Here is a 12,888-nt window from a genome sequence, read left to right as displayed (position 1 = left end):
ATCCGTCCCGGAAGAAGGAATCCTACTCAAACACATCAGATAATACAATGTTTAATTAAGTAAAATCAACACGTAAAATTTACCATAACCAGTAACCAAATAAACAAACCAATAATTAATTACCACCAGAATACATTATCACAATGTTTCACGATTCAAACATTCAGATCTCCCTTTCTTACAGCCAAATATAGTCCAATGAACGCCACAATTCAATGATCCCACCTAGTGAATCTGTTGCTAGTTTTTAGCATATTTTCTGACTACCCTGACTTACAGCTACTTTTAAACATTCATTTGGGAATTTTTATCAACTTCTGAAAAGTGCTCCATTCCCAATACATTATTCAAACAGATCATTTAGTGAACAGACATCGTCTTACCTCAAAATTTGCTCCGTCCTTATTTTTAAGTTGAATGAATTAGTCTTTCAATTTGAACCAAACAAACTATTTAAAACGAGAAGAAAAAAAAGAGAAGGATGTAGTTTGTTGCCCCCGCCCAATTGGCTAACTTTTTCATCTGCGGGAGCGGAGGGCAGCGCATCTTGACTCTTTTTGGGTTTCCTCCTATTTTCACCCTCAACTCTCTTTTTTGCTTCTGAAAGCCAAACTCCGACTGTGTACAACCCCTGTTTATTCTGCTTCTTCACATCTTTTCCACATTCCTTATGTATCTGTTTTATAAGCAATTCTAGTTTTTCAACATTCAGACTCCCATCAAATTCACACCGCTCACTCCATCTTGGACAGAGTTCTATGTTTCTCTTATCTTTCTGCTCCATAAATCGCTGGTCTCCCGTTAATACCGGGACCTCCTTTGAGGATTTACTACCCATATTTGATAATCCTTGCCGTTACTAGTAGCTATGGTATTTAATCACTTATCTATGCCTTTCTATTTTTACCTTCTATGTGTGTGTATTTCTATGATCTATGTATGTGCTATTTACTGTTACCTAGTTACAATCTATGTGTACGTATTTCTATGATCTATGTATGTGCTGTTTACCGTTACCTAATTACAATCCATATGTGTATGGATTTATATGATTCTCTTCCTTGGAAACTTTATCAAAAGCGTTGCCTATCGATCGGATATTAGTTCTGACATTACAAACTATAAGCCATCACCCAGGGGTCGTAACTCCCTAGGTAACTATTATTTTGGGTTGTTTCAGAGGATTTTTAAAGTACTGTAATATCTCTTATCTCACTTCACTATTTTTGGCTTCCCTCTCCTCCTTTTGGATATATTTATTTCAGTATTGAATAGGTTCAGTTATTCCGTTCGCCTAGCATTACCCTGCCTTCTCAGCAAGACTAATTTATCCTCACCTGTTTTAATATATCTATCCGCTACTTTTCATAGTCAGATAGACTACTTAGGTTAAAACTTTATTTAGGTATGTATTTTGAATTAATGGCTATCCTATTTGTACAAAACAACCGTCCTATCTAACAAAACTTACTATAACTATATCCCGGCTTAATAACTCGGGCAAATGGACCTCTGTTATTAAGGTTAGTTTATTTATGGTAGCGCTTCACCTTAGGTCTTCGCGGACCTAACTCCTACTGTGCATACAAAATCCTGTGTATATTGGTCATACAAAACCATGTTAATCTGTTTGGAATAATGAAGCTCTTACAACTGATAAATTCTAAACATTTTAGAACATTAATTCAAAGATAACCTTCATCATTCCCCCCAAATTCGAGAATAAAGACTATTTACCGTCGTCCTGTAGACTGGGAAAAGCAATGCCGGTTCGATTCCGTCACCTTCTCTGTCAACCTTCAATATATATACCAGCCTGTTCTTTAAAACTCAATTCAGAGGCCAAGTCTTTAAATAACGAGTCCAGACCCGTCCGTGCACGGCTTTCGGCTCTACCATCAGACGACAGAGGCAAGTTTTGGAAATCTGCTCGAAGGACCAATTGTCGGTATAATTTCATTATTCCAATATGTTTTCATTAATTGAATTCACTTATTCTATTTTATGAGAATTTGTCAGATTCTTCTTTGCATTAAATAGAGTCCAGTCTTATCAAAAATAGATAATAGTAGTTATTCTCGGAGCGCACTGCCATGTAACCACGAACAACAGTTTATATACAAAATATGGTTATATGGTAATATAGAACATTGGTTCCAGAATGAATCTCCTCCTTTCGAACAAGACAAAGCAGGTTTAAAAGTTCATTCCGACCTACTAGCGCACACACATGACACAATATAACTGAATTAACTCTTGATTCTTCACCATTATCCATCACCACTTAGCTGACAGTTCCAGTTAACGGAAAACCTGGGAAAGCACTCACTGCCTTATCTAAACATCCCAGACCTAAGTTGCGTCGGTTCAACCATAGGTTAATGACCTTTTCTGCTTACTTAAAAAAAAAACACTTCCAATCTTCTCCAACCTGGCTGGAATGGTATTTATTTTATTTAATTACCCCTTGTTTCAGGCTCCACAATCCCTCACTTATGAACTCATATTGTTAATCAGATATACGTAATAAAACAGAGTATAAGTTTACTTAGTTACAGTTCTATTTGAAATGGGGATATTTTTTTGTAATTTATTCATAAAATTCCTAACATACGTAGATGGAAAAAATCTGTCTTGATTTGTTTGTCAAATGAGAGATCAGGGTCCAGAGTAACGCCGAGGTCCTTCACAGTTTTATTTGAGATGACTGTACAACCATCAATATTAATTTTCAGCAGAAGATCTCTTTGTTTCTTGGGATCTAGAACAAGCATCTCTGTTTTGTCTGAGTTTAAAAGTAGAACATTTTCAGCCATCCACTTCCTTATGTCTGAAACACAGGCTTCCAGGGAGGGCAATTTTGGGGCTTCACCATGTTTCATCGAAATGTACAGCTTTCTGTCATCCGCATAGCAGTGAAAGTTAACATTATGTTTCCGAATGACATCACCAAGAGGTAAAATATATAGTGAAAATTAAAGTGGTCCTAAAACGGAACCTTGAGGATCACTGAAATTTACAGTTGATTTGTCAGAGGATAAACCATCCACGGAGACAAACTGATATCTTTCCGACAGAAAAGATCTAAACCAGGCCAGAACTTGTTCGTATAGACCAATTTGGGTTTCCAATCTCTCCAAAAGAATGTGGTGATCGATGGTATCAAAAGCAGCACTAAGGTCTAGGAGCACGAGGACAGATGCAGCTCCTGAGTCTGACAGCATTAAAAAGTAATTTACCACAAGTACAGTCTCAGTGCTATGACGCCCTAACCTTCGATACAGTATCTCTGTTTTTCTATATATTTTGGGTAGGTCAGGGTGTGACTAGGGTGGGTACTCTAGTTTTTGTATGTCTAAGGTTTTTGTATGTGTACGTTGGCCTGATATTTATTTTATTTTACCTTTATTTAACTTGGCAAGTCAGTTAATCTTGTAACTACCCATCCCGGATCCGGGAGCGTAATCATCAACTGACACTAATTAGCATAACGCAACGGACATAAATATTACTAGAAAATATTCCTATTCATTAAATCACAAGTGAAATATATTGAAACACAGCTTAGCCTTTTGTTAATCACCCTGTCATCTCAGATTTTGAAAACATGCTTTACAGCCAAAGCAAGACAAGCATTTGTGTAAGTTTATCTATAGCCTAGCATAGCATTATGCCTAGCTAACAGCAGGCAACCTGGTCACGAAAATCAGAAAAGCAATCAAATTAAATAATTTAGCTTTGATGAGCTTCGGATGTTTTCACTCACAAGACTCCCAGTTAGATAGCAAATGTTCCTTTTTACCAAAAATATTATTTTTGTAGCCGAAATAACTGCGTTAGTTCTTTACGTTTGGCTGAGAATTCAACCGAAAATTGCGGTCACGACAACGCTAAAAAATATTCCAAATTAGCTCCTAATATCGACAGAAATATGGCAAACGTTGTTTATAATCAATCCTCAAGGTGTTTTTCAAATATCTATTCCATAATATATCAACCGGGACAGGTGGCTTCTTAGTAGGAAAGAGAGAAACAATGGCCGCATTTGTCCTTTACGCACAAAACACTCTGAGAGACTTCAGCTGACCACTGACGCAATGTTGACGTTTAGGCTCATTTTTCAAAATAAAAGCCTGAAACTATGTATTGTGACACTAGACACATTAGGGAAGCCATACAAAAAGGAATCTGGTTGATATCTCAACACTGCTCAATAGGGACGCATAGGAACGCAAAGGTTTCTAAATAAGAGTCACTTCCTGATTGGATTTTTCTCAGGCTTTCGCCTGGAATATCAGTTCTGTTATACTCACAGACAATATTTTTACAGTTTTGGAAACTTTAGAGTGTTTTCTATCCGAAGCTGTCAATTATATCCATATTCTAGCATCTTGACCTGACAAAATAGCCTGTTTACTTAGGGAACGTTATTTTTCCAAAAATGAAAATAGTGCCTCCTAGATTCAAGAAGTTAAGAATTTTTATTTATTTTCAATGACGGCCTAATAACAGTGGGTTAACTGCCTGTTCAGGAGCAGAACGACAGATTTGTACCTTGTCAGCTCGGGTGTTTGAACTTGCAACATTACTAGTCCAACGCTCCAACCACTAGGCTACCCTGCTGCCTGAGATGGTTCCTAATCAGAGACAGCTGTTTATCGTTGTCTCTGATTGGGGATCATATTTAGGTAGCCATTTTCCTCATTTGTGTTGTGGTATCTTGTCTATGTATAGTTGCCTTAGTGCACATCAGTAGCGTTACGTTTCATTTGGTTGTTTGTTGTTTTGTTAGGAGAGTTTCAGTTTATTAAAATGATGTGGAACTCTACTCACGCTGCGCCTTGGTCTCATCATTATGACGAACGTGACAGAAGATCCCACCACCAATGGACCAAGCAGTGTGTTCAAGAGGAGCAGGGATCCTGGGCCTGGGAGGGGGTAATGGCAGGGGACAAGACCCTGCCATGGAAGCAGGCGGAGGCAGCGAAAGAGGAACGACGATGATATGAGGGGACATGGCTAGCACGGAAGCCTGAAAGGCAGCTCCCCCCCAAAAATTTGGGGGACACACGGGGAGATTTGCGGAGGTAGGGTTTAGACCTGAGCCAACTCACCGTGCTTACCGTGGGGAGCGGGTGACTGGTCAGGCACTGTGTTATGCAGTGATGCGCACGGTGTCGCCAGTGCGCATTCTTAGCCTGGTGCGCTCTATTCCAGCTCCCGCATTTGCCGCGCTAGAGTGGGCATCCAGCCAGAACGGGTTGTGCTCCTGGTCTCCAGTACACCTCTTTGGACCAGGATATCCTGCGCCGGCTCTGCGTACTGTATCGCCAGTACACCTTCACAGCCCAGTACGTCCAGTGCCAGCACCCCGCACTTATCGAGCTAAAGTGAACATCCAGCCAGGATGCATTGAGCCTCCACAGTCCAGTACGTCCTGTGCCTCTTCTCTGCCCTCGCCCTGAGGTGCGTGTCGTCAGCTCGGTGCCACCTGTACCGGTCCCACGCATCAGACCTCCAGTGCGCCTCCACAGACCAGAGCTTCCGGCGACAGTTCCCAGTACAGAGCTTCCGGCGACAGTTCCCAGTCCGGAGCTACTGGCGACAGTTCCACAGTCCGGAACCTCCGGCGACAGTTCCACAGTCTGGAACCTCCGGCGACAGTTCCACAGTCCGGAACCTCCGGCAACGGTACCCAGTCCGGGGCCTCCAGCGGCGGTACCCAGTCCGGGGCCTCCAGCGGCGGTACCCAGTCCGGGGCCTCCAGCGGCGGTCCCCAGTCCGGGGTCTTCAGCGACGGTCCCCAGTCCGGGGCCTCTAGCAACGAGCTCCAGTCCAGAGCCTCCGGCGATGATCCACGGTCCAGTTCCACAAAAGCAGAGGGATCAGCAGAAGGAAGTGGGGCTGCATCCAGAACTGAAGTCGCCACCGAGGGTAGAAGCCTACCCACCCGCCCCCCTATAGGTTCAGGTTTGCGGCCGGAAGTCCGCACCTTTGGGGGCGGGGGGGGTTGTATGTTTATGTTGGCGTGATATGTCTCCCAATCAGAGACAGCTGTTTATCGTTGTCTTTGATTAGGGATCATATTTAGGTAGCCATTTTACTCATTTGTGTTGTGGGATCTTGTCTATGTATATTTGCCTTAGTGCACATCAGTAGCTTCACGTTTCGTTTGGTTGTTTGTTGTTTTGTTAGGAGAGTTTCAGTTTATTAAAATTATGTGGAACTCTACTCACGCTGTGCCTTGGTCTCGTCATTATGACGAACGTGACAGTCGGAAGACTTCCAGTTTGGAGTGACGCCATTTCCGTTCCAATTTTCTGGAAGCTTGCTTCAGAGCTTAGGTATTTTCTGTATACCAGGGAGCTAGTTTCTTATGACAAATGTTTTTAGGGGTACGGCTGCATCTAGTGTATTGCGCAAGGTTAAATTGAGTTTTTGTACTTAAACTGATTTTTGTACTCTGACGTCCTTTTGTAGTGTGACATAAATTCAGCTTACTCATGTCCCATCCCTGTTTCCTGTTAGTGTGAAATAAATTCAGCTTACTCATGTCCCATCCCTGGTTCCTGTTAGTGTGAAATAAATTCAGCTTACTCATGTCCCATCCCTGGTTCCTGTTATTAGTGTGACATAAATTCAGCTTTCCATGTGCCATACCATTATTGGAATTCAATATGGCATGTGACACTCACTGACTCCTTTGAACTAAGGTAAGGTCATATAAACTGTACAGTGGGGTTTCTGACTGGTGAGTTAAATAAACAAAGATTACAAACAACATAACATGACGTTTAATGTTTAACTGCCTCAGTTTCTTTTGACACATCAGATACATTGTTAATATTTACATCAAACATAAACCCATGTAAAAAAATCTAAGTTGAAGTGTCTCAAACAGTATTTTAGAGTTCCCTAGCAGTGGCAACACTCACAATGATTACAAGTTCATATTTCCACATTGATCCCGATCAGACCAGATCCCCTTTCCACGGAAAACACTTCATATGTGAAACCAGAGGAGAGAGACGGAAAGTAGATGCATGGCAGTCATCTTCAGTAGAACATTCAAAATAACTACATTTCAATGCAATAAGAGGCATATACAGTATAATGTTTAGTTATGGGCACTACAAAGTTAGTTTTATAAAACTCTGTAACATGGTAAAGGTTATTGTGAAAATCTATCGCTAACACAAGTTAGAGAGCAATTGTTGGACAATTGTTGTTTCTCCAATACCGCGGACAACATAACTCTTTAGTGTCCACAAATGCAGCAGTTTGTAGCTTATATTGCAAATAATACAATAAAAATAGAAGGAGGCATAGGAGGATGAGGAGGAGGAGGAAGGGGATGAAGAGGAGGAGGAGGAAGAAGAGGATGTGGAGGAGGATGATGATGATGAGGTGGAGGAGGATATGGAGGATGTGAACGAGGAGGATGATGATGTGGAGGAGGATGTGGAGGAAGAGGACAAGGAATAGGAGGAGGAAGTGGAGGAGGAGGATGTGGAGGAGGAGGAGAAGGAGGATGTGGAGAAGAAGAAGGAGGAGGAGAAGGAAGAGGAGAAGGAAGATGAGGAGGAAGAGGAGGAGGGGAATGAGGATTTGGAGGAGGAGGATGTGGAGGAGGAATAGGATGTGGAGGAGGAGGTGGAGGAAGAGGAGGAGGATGAGGAGGATGTGGAGGAGATCAGCAATAGTAATGGTGTTACATGATCAGGATGTGTTCCAGTGTTTCCATACAGCGGCATTTTACAGCAGTAATACACGTCATCAGCAGTTTCAGACCAACCAGAAACCACTGGCACACCTAACGAAATACTAGCACACATATAGAGACTTCGCAAGACAACAAGGTCAAAAAGGAGAAAGTCTCACACAAAATGTTACTCTATCCCAAGAACCACTGTTTACAAGTTACATTTTATTACCTTCAAAAACCTCTAGGGGTTAATCAGTTTCTTTCTTTTACATTGAGCACAAACACAATTAGTTTCTTTTTTTAAGAATATACAACTGACATGGTAAAACACTGAACTCTGGGTTGTATTTGTGTGACAGTCGTATTTCGGTGGTAATAGCTTCTAACTGGCTCTCAGTTCAAACACATAAGCTTATAGTCTGAAATCAGCATTGTCACAGTGTAGCCTGGTCCTACGTATCCTGGTCCTACGCAGCCTGGTCCTACGCAGCCTGGTCCTACGCAGCCTGGTCCTACGCAGCCTGGTCCTACGCAGCCTGGTCCTACGCAGCCTGGTCCTACGCAGCCTGGTCCTACGCAGCCTGGTCCTACGTAGCCTGGACCTACGTAGCCTGGTCCTACGTAGCCTGGTCCTACGCAGCCTGGTCCTACGCAGCCTGGTCCTACGCAGCCTGGTCCTACGCAGCCTGGTCCTACGTAGCCTGGTCCTACGTAGCCTGGTCCTACGTACCTGGTCCTACGTACCTGGTCCTACGTAGCCTGGTCCTACGTAGCCTGGTCCTACGTACCTGGTCCTACGTAGCCTGGTCCTACGTACCTGGTCCTACGTACCTGGTCCTACGTAGCCTGGTCCTACGTAGCCTGGTCCTACGCAGCCTGGTCCTACGTAGCCTGGTCCTACGTACCTGGTCCTACGTAGCCTAGTCCTACGTACCTGGTCCTATGTAAAATACCTGGAGTAGTATTGTTAGTTACTGATCATTCTCAAATACAATAACATGCTATTCTCTGCAAGATGAGCGTTAGATCTTTTGATTTGAAACTCTTTATATCAAAATCATTCTAAAAACCATGTTCAAAAATCTTGAAATCAGACAGAGAAAGGTGTGGGTTGAAGTTGTCTCCTGACCACCCTCAAGCTATCATCAAAACATTACAGCAAAATCACATTTCTAAAATACACCAAGAAATCAATGTTCGCTCATTCAAGTTCTTTGAATACAGCCCTGGTTGGTGTTTGATTGTCAAATTTGTCTATTGGACCTGCCAGTCTGAGGAAGTCCTTCCTTATAATAACTTTGTTATACGCCACAAAACACAATGGACCTCATTACATCTCTGAGTTGAGCTATTTCACATACAGATATGGAGATCAAGCCAGCGTTGTTGACGTAAACTGGGAAAGTATTGTAAATTTCAAAGCATCTACATCCCTTCCCAGCAGACAAAATGGACGTTGTCATGAAAACAAATTAACATGTCACGAACTATGCTGGCATGAACTACAGTATGGTATGCTGTCATGAACTACAATATGGTATGCTGTCATGAAATACAGTATGATATGCTGTCATGAACTACAGTATGGTATGCTGTCATGAACTACAGTATGGTATGCTGTCATGAACTACAGTATGGTATGCTGTCATGAACTACAATATGGTATGCTGTCATGAACTACAGTATGGTATGCTGTCATGAACTACAATATGGTATTCTCCAGGATTGGGGTCAATACCATTTCGATTTCAGTCAATTTAGAAAGTTAACCCAATTTCAGTTCAAAATGTTTCTCATTGAAAAGCATTGAAGATAATTGGAATTTGAGTGTACTTCCTGAATTGACTGGATTTGAAATGGTATTGACCCCAACCCTGGCATGCTCTATTTCTTTGGCAACTACCAGTAAATTATATATATAAAAAAACTAAAACAGTACTTAGATTGGATCTAGAACCATTAGCTTGTTGTTATATATGGTGTGGAGATTGTGAGGAGTAATCTAGGATGAACTGCAAATTATCATGTTTAGATATCCTGTCATTCACTATCAATATTTATTCAATATTCATTTATAAAAAAGCAAGCAAATTAGTTTTAACAAACATAAAACAAAAAGCAATACATACAAAAGTGTATACTAAGCTAGAGAAAATAGTTCACTACTACTGTGGGACGAGAAAATAGTTCACTACTACTGTGGGACGAGAAAATAGTTCACTACTACTGTGGGACGAGAAAATAGTTCACTACTACTGTGGGACGAGAAAATAGTTCACTACTACTGTGGGACGAGAAAATAGTTCACTACTACTGTGGGACGAGAAAATAGTTCACTACTACTGTGGGACGAGAAAATAGTTCACTACTACTGTGGGACGAGAAAATAGTTCACTACTACTGTGGGAAGAGAAAATAGTTCACTACTACTGTGGGACGAGAAAATAGTTCACTACTACTGTGGGACGAGAAAATAGTTCACTACTACTGTGGGACGAGAAAATAGTTCACTACTACTGTGGGACGAGAAAATAGTTCACTACTACTGTGGGACGAGAAAATAGTTCACTACTAATGTGGGACGAGAAAATAGTTCACTACTACTGTGGGACGAGAAAATAGTTCACTACTACTGTGGGACGAGAAAATAGTTCACTACTACTGTGGGACGAGAAAATAGTTCACTACTAATGTGGGACGAGAAAATAGTTCACTACTAATGTGGGACGAGAAAATAGTTCACTACTACTGTGGGACGAGAAAATAGTTCACTACTACTGTGGGACGAGAAAATAGTTCACTACTACTGTGGGACGAGAAAATAGTTCACTACTACTGTGGGACGAGAAAATAGTTCACTACTACTGTGGGACGAGAAAATAGTTCACTACTACTGTGGGACGAGAAAAGAGGTCACTACTACTGTGGGACGAGAAAAGAGGTCACTACTACTGTGGGACGAGAAAATAGTTCACTACTACTGTGGGAAGAGAAAATAGTTCACTACTACTGTGGGACGAGAAAATAGTTCACTACTACTGTGGGACGAGAAAATAGTTCACTACTACTGTGGGACGAGAAAATAGTTCACTACTACTGTGGGACGAGAAAATAGTTCACTACTACTGTGGGACGAGAAAATAGTTCACTACTACTGTGGGACGAGAAAATAGTTCACTACTAATGTGGGACGAGAAAATAGTTCACTACTACTGTGGGACGAGAAAATAGTTCACTACTACTGTGGGACGAGAAAATAGTTCACTACTACTGTGGGACGAGAAAATAGTTCACTACTACTGTGGGACGAGAAAATAGTTCACTACTACTGTGGGACGAGAAAATAGTTCACTACTACTGTGGGACGAGAAAATAGTTCACTACTACTGTGGGACGAGAAAAGAGGTCACTACTACTGTGGGACGAGAAAAGAGGTCACTACTACTGTGGGACGAGAAAATAGTTCACTACTACTGTGGGAAGAGAAAATAGTTCACTACTACTGTGGGACGAGAAAATAGTTCACTACTACTGTGGGACGAGAAAATAGTTCACAACTACTGTGGGACGAGAAAATAGTTCACTACTACTGTGGGACGAGAAAATAGTTCACTACTACTGTGGGACGAGAAAATAGTTCACTACTACTGTGGGACGAGAAAATAGTTCACTACTAATGTGGGACGAGAAAATAGTTCACTACTACTGTGGGACGAGAAAATAGTTCACTACTACTGTGGGACGAGAAAATAGTTCACTACTACTGTGGGACGAGAAAATAGTTCACTACTACTGTGGGACGAGAAAATAGTTCACTACTACTGTGGGACGAGAAAATAGTTCACTACTACTGTGGGACGAGAAAATAGTTCACTACTACTGTGGGACGAGAAAATAGTTCACTACTACTGTGGGACGAGAAAATAGTTCACTACTACTGTGGGACGAGAAAATAGTTCACTACTAATGTGGGACGAGAAAATAGTTCACTACTAATGTGGGACGAGAAAATAGTTCACTACTACTGTGGGACGAGAAAATAGTTCACTACTACTGTGGGAAGAGAAAATAGTTCACTACTACTGTGGGACGAGAAAATAGTTCACTACTAATGTGGGACGAGAAAATAGTTCACTACTACTGTGGGACGAGAAAATAGTTCACTACTAATGTGGGACGAGAAAATAGTTCACTACTAATGTGGGACGAGAAAATAGTTCACTACTACTGTGGGACGAGAAAATAGTTCACTACTACTGTGGGACGAGAAAATAGTTCACTACTACTGTGGGACGAGAAAATAGTTCACTACTACTGTGGGACGAGAAAATAGTTCACTACTACTGTGGGACGAGAAAATAGTTCACTACTACTGTGGGACGAGAAAAGAGGTCACTACTACTGTGGGACGAGAAAAGAGGTCACTACTACTGTGGGACGAGAAAATAGTTCACTACTACTGTGGGAAGAGAAAATAGTTCACTACTACTGTGGGACGAGAAAATAGTTCACTACTACTGTGGGACGAGAAAATAGTTCACTACTACTGTGGGACGAGAAAATAGTTCACTACTACTGTGGGACGAGAAAATAGTTCACTACTACTGTGGGACGAGAAAAGAGGTCACTACTACTGTGGGAAGAGAAAGAGGTCACTACTACTATGGGAAGAGAAAGAGGTCACTACTAACGTGGGAAGAGAGGTCACTACTACTGTGGGAAGAGAGGTCACTACTACTGTGGGAAGAGAAAGAGGTCACTACTACTGTGGGAAGAGAAAGAGGTCACTACTACTGTGGGAAGAGAAAAGAGGTCACTACTACTGTGGGAAGAGAAAGAGGTCACTACTACTGTGGGAAGAGAAAGAGGTCACTACTACTGTGGGAAGAGAAAAGAGGTCACTACTACTGTGGGAAGAGAAAGAGGTCACTACTACTATGGGAAGAGAAAGAGGTCACTACTAACGTGGGAAGAGAGGTCACTACTACTGTGGGAAGAGAGGTCACTACTACTGTGGGAAGAGAAAGAGGTCACTACTACTGTGGGAAGAGAAAGAGGTCACTACTACTGTGGGAAGAGAAAAGAGGTCACTACTACTGTGGGAAGAGAAAAGAGGTCACTACTACTGTGGGAAGAGAAGAGATCACTACTACTGTGGGAAGAGAAAGAGGTCACTACTACTG

General features: G+C 41.8%; 1 long non-coding RNA gene across 1 annotated transcript; it reads left to right on the top strand.

Moving 5' to 3' along the window:
- The first annotated feature begins 12,337 nt into the window (after positions 1-12,337).
- LOC118944780 lies at positions 12,338-12,816 on the top strand. The gene is made up of 3 exons (XR_005040094.1): positions 12,338-12,356; positions 12,433-12,602; positions 12,735-12,816. It is a non-coding gene; the product is annotated as an uncharacterized LOC118944780 (long non-coding RNA).
- Positions 12,817-12,888: the final 72 nt, after the last annotated feature.

This window comes from Oncorhynchus mykiss, chromosome 27 (assembly GCF_013265735.2).
Source record: "Oncorhynchus mykiss isolate Arlee chromosome 27, USDA_OmykA_1.1, whole genome shotgun sequence".
In the NCBI taxonomy this organism is placed as follows: domain Eukaryota; kingdom Metazoa; phylum Chordata; class Actinopteri; order Salmoniformes; family Salmonidae; genus Oncorhynchus; species Oncorhynchus mykiss.
The sequence above is the reverse complement of the archived record's forward strand: the minus strand, read 5'-3'. Positions and strand labels throughout refer to the sequence as shown.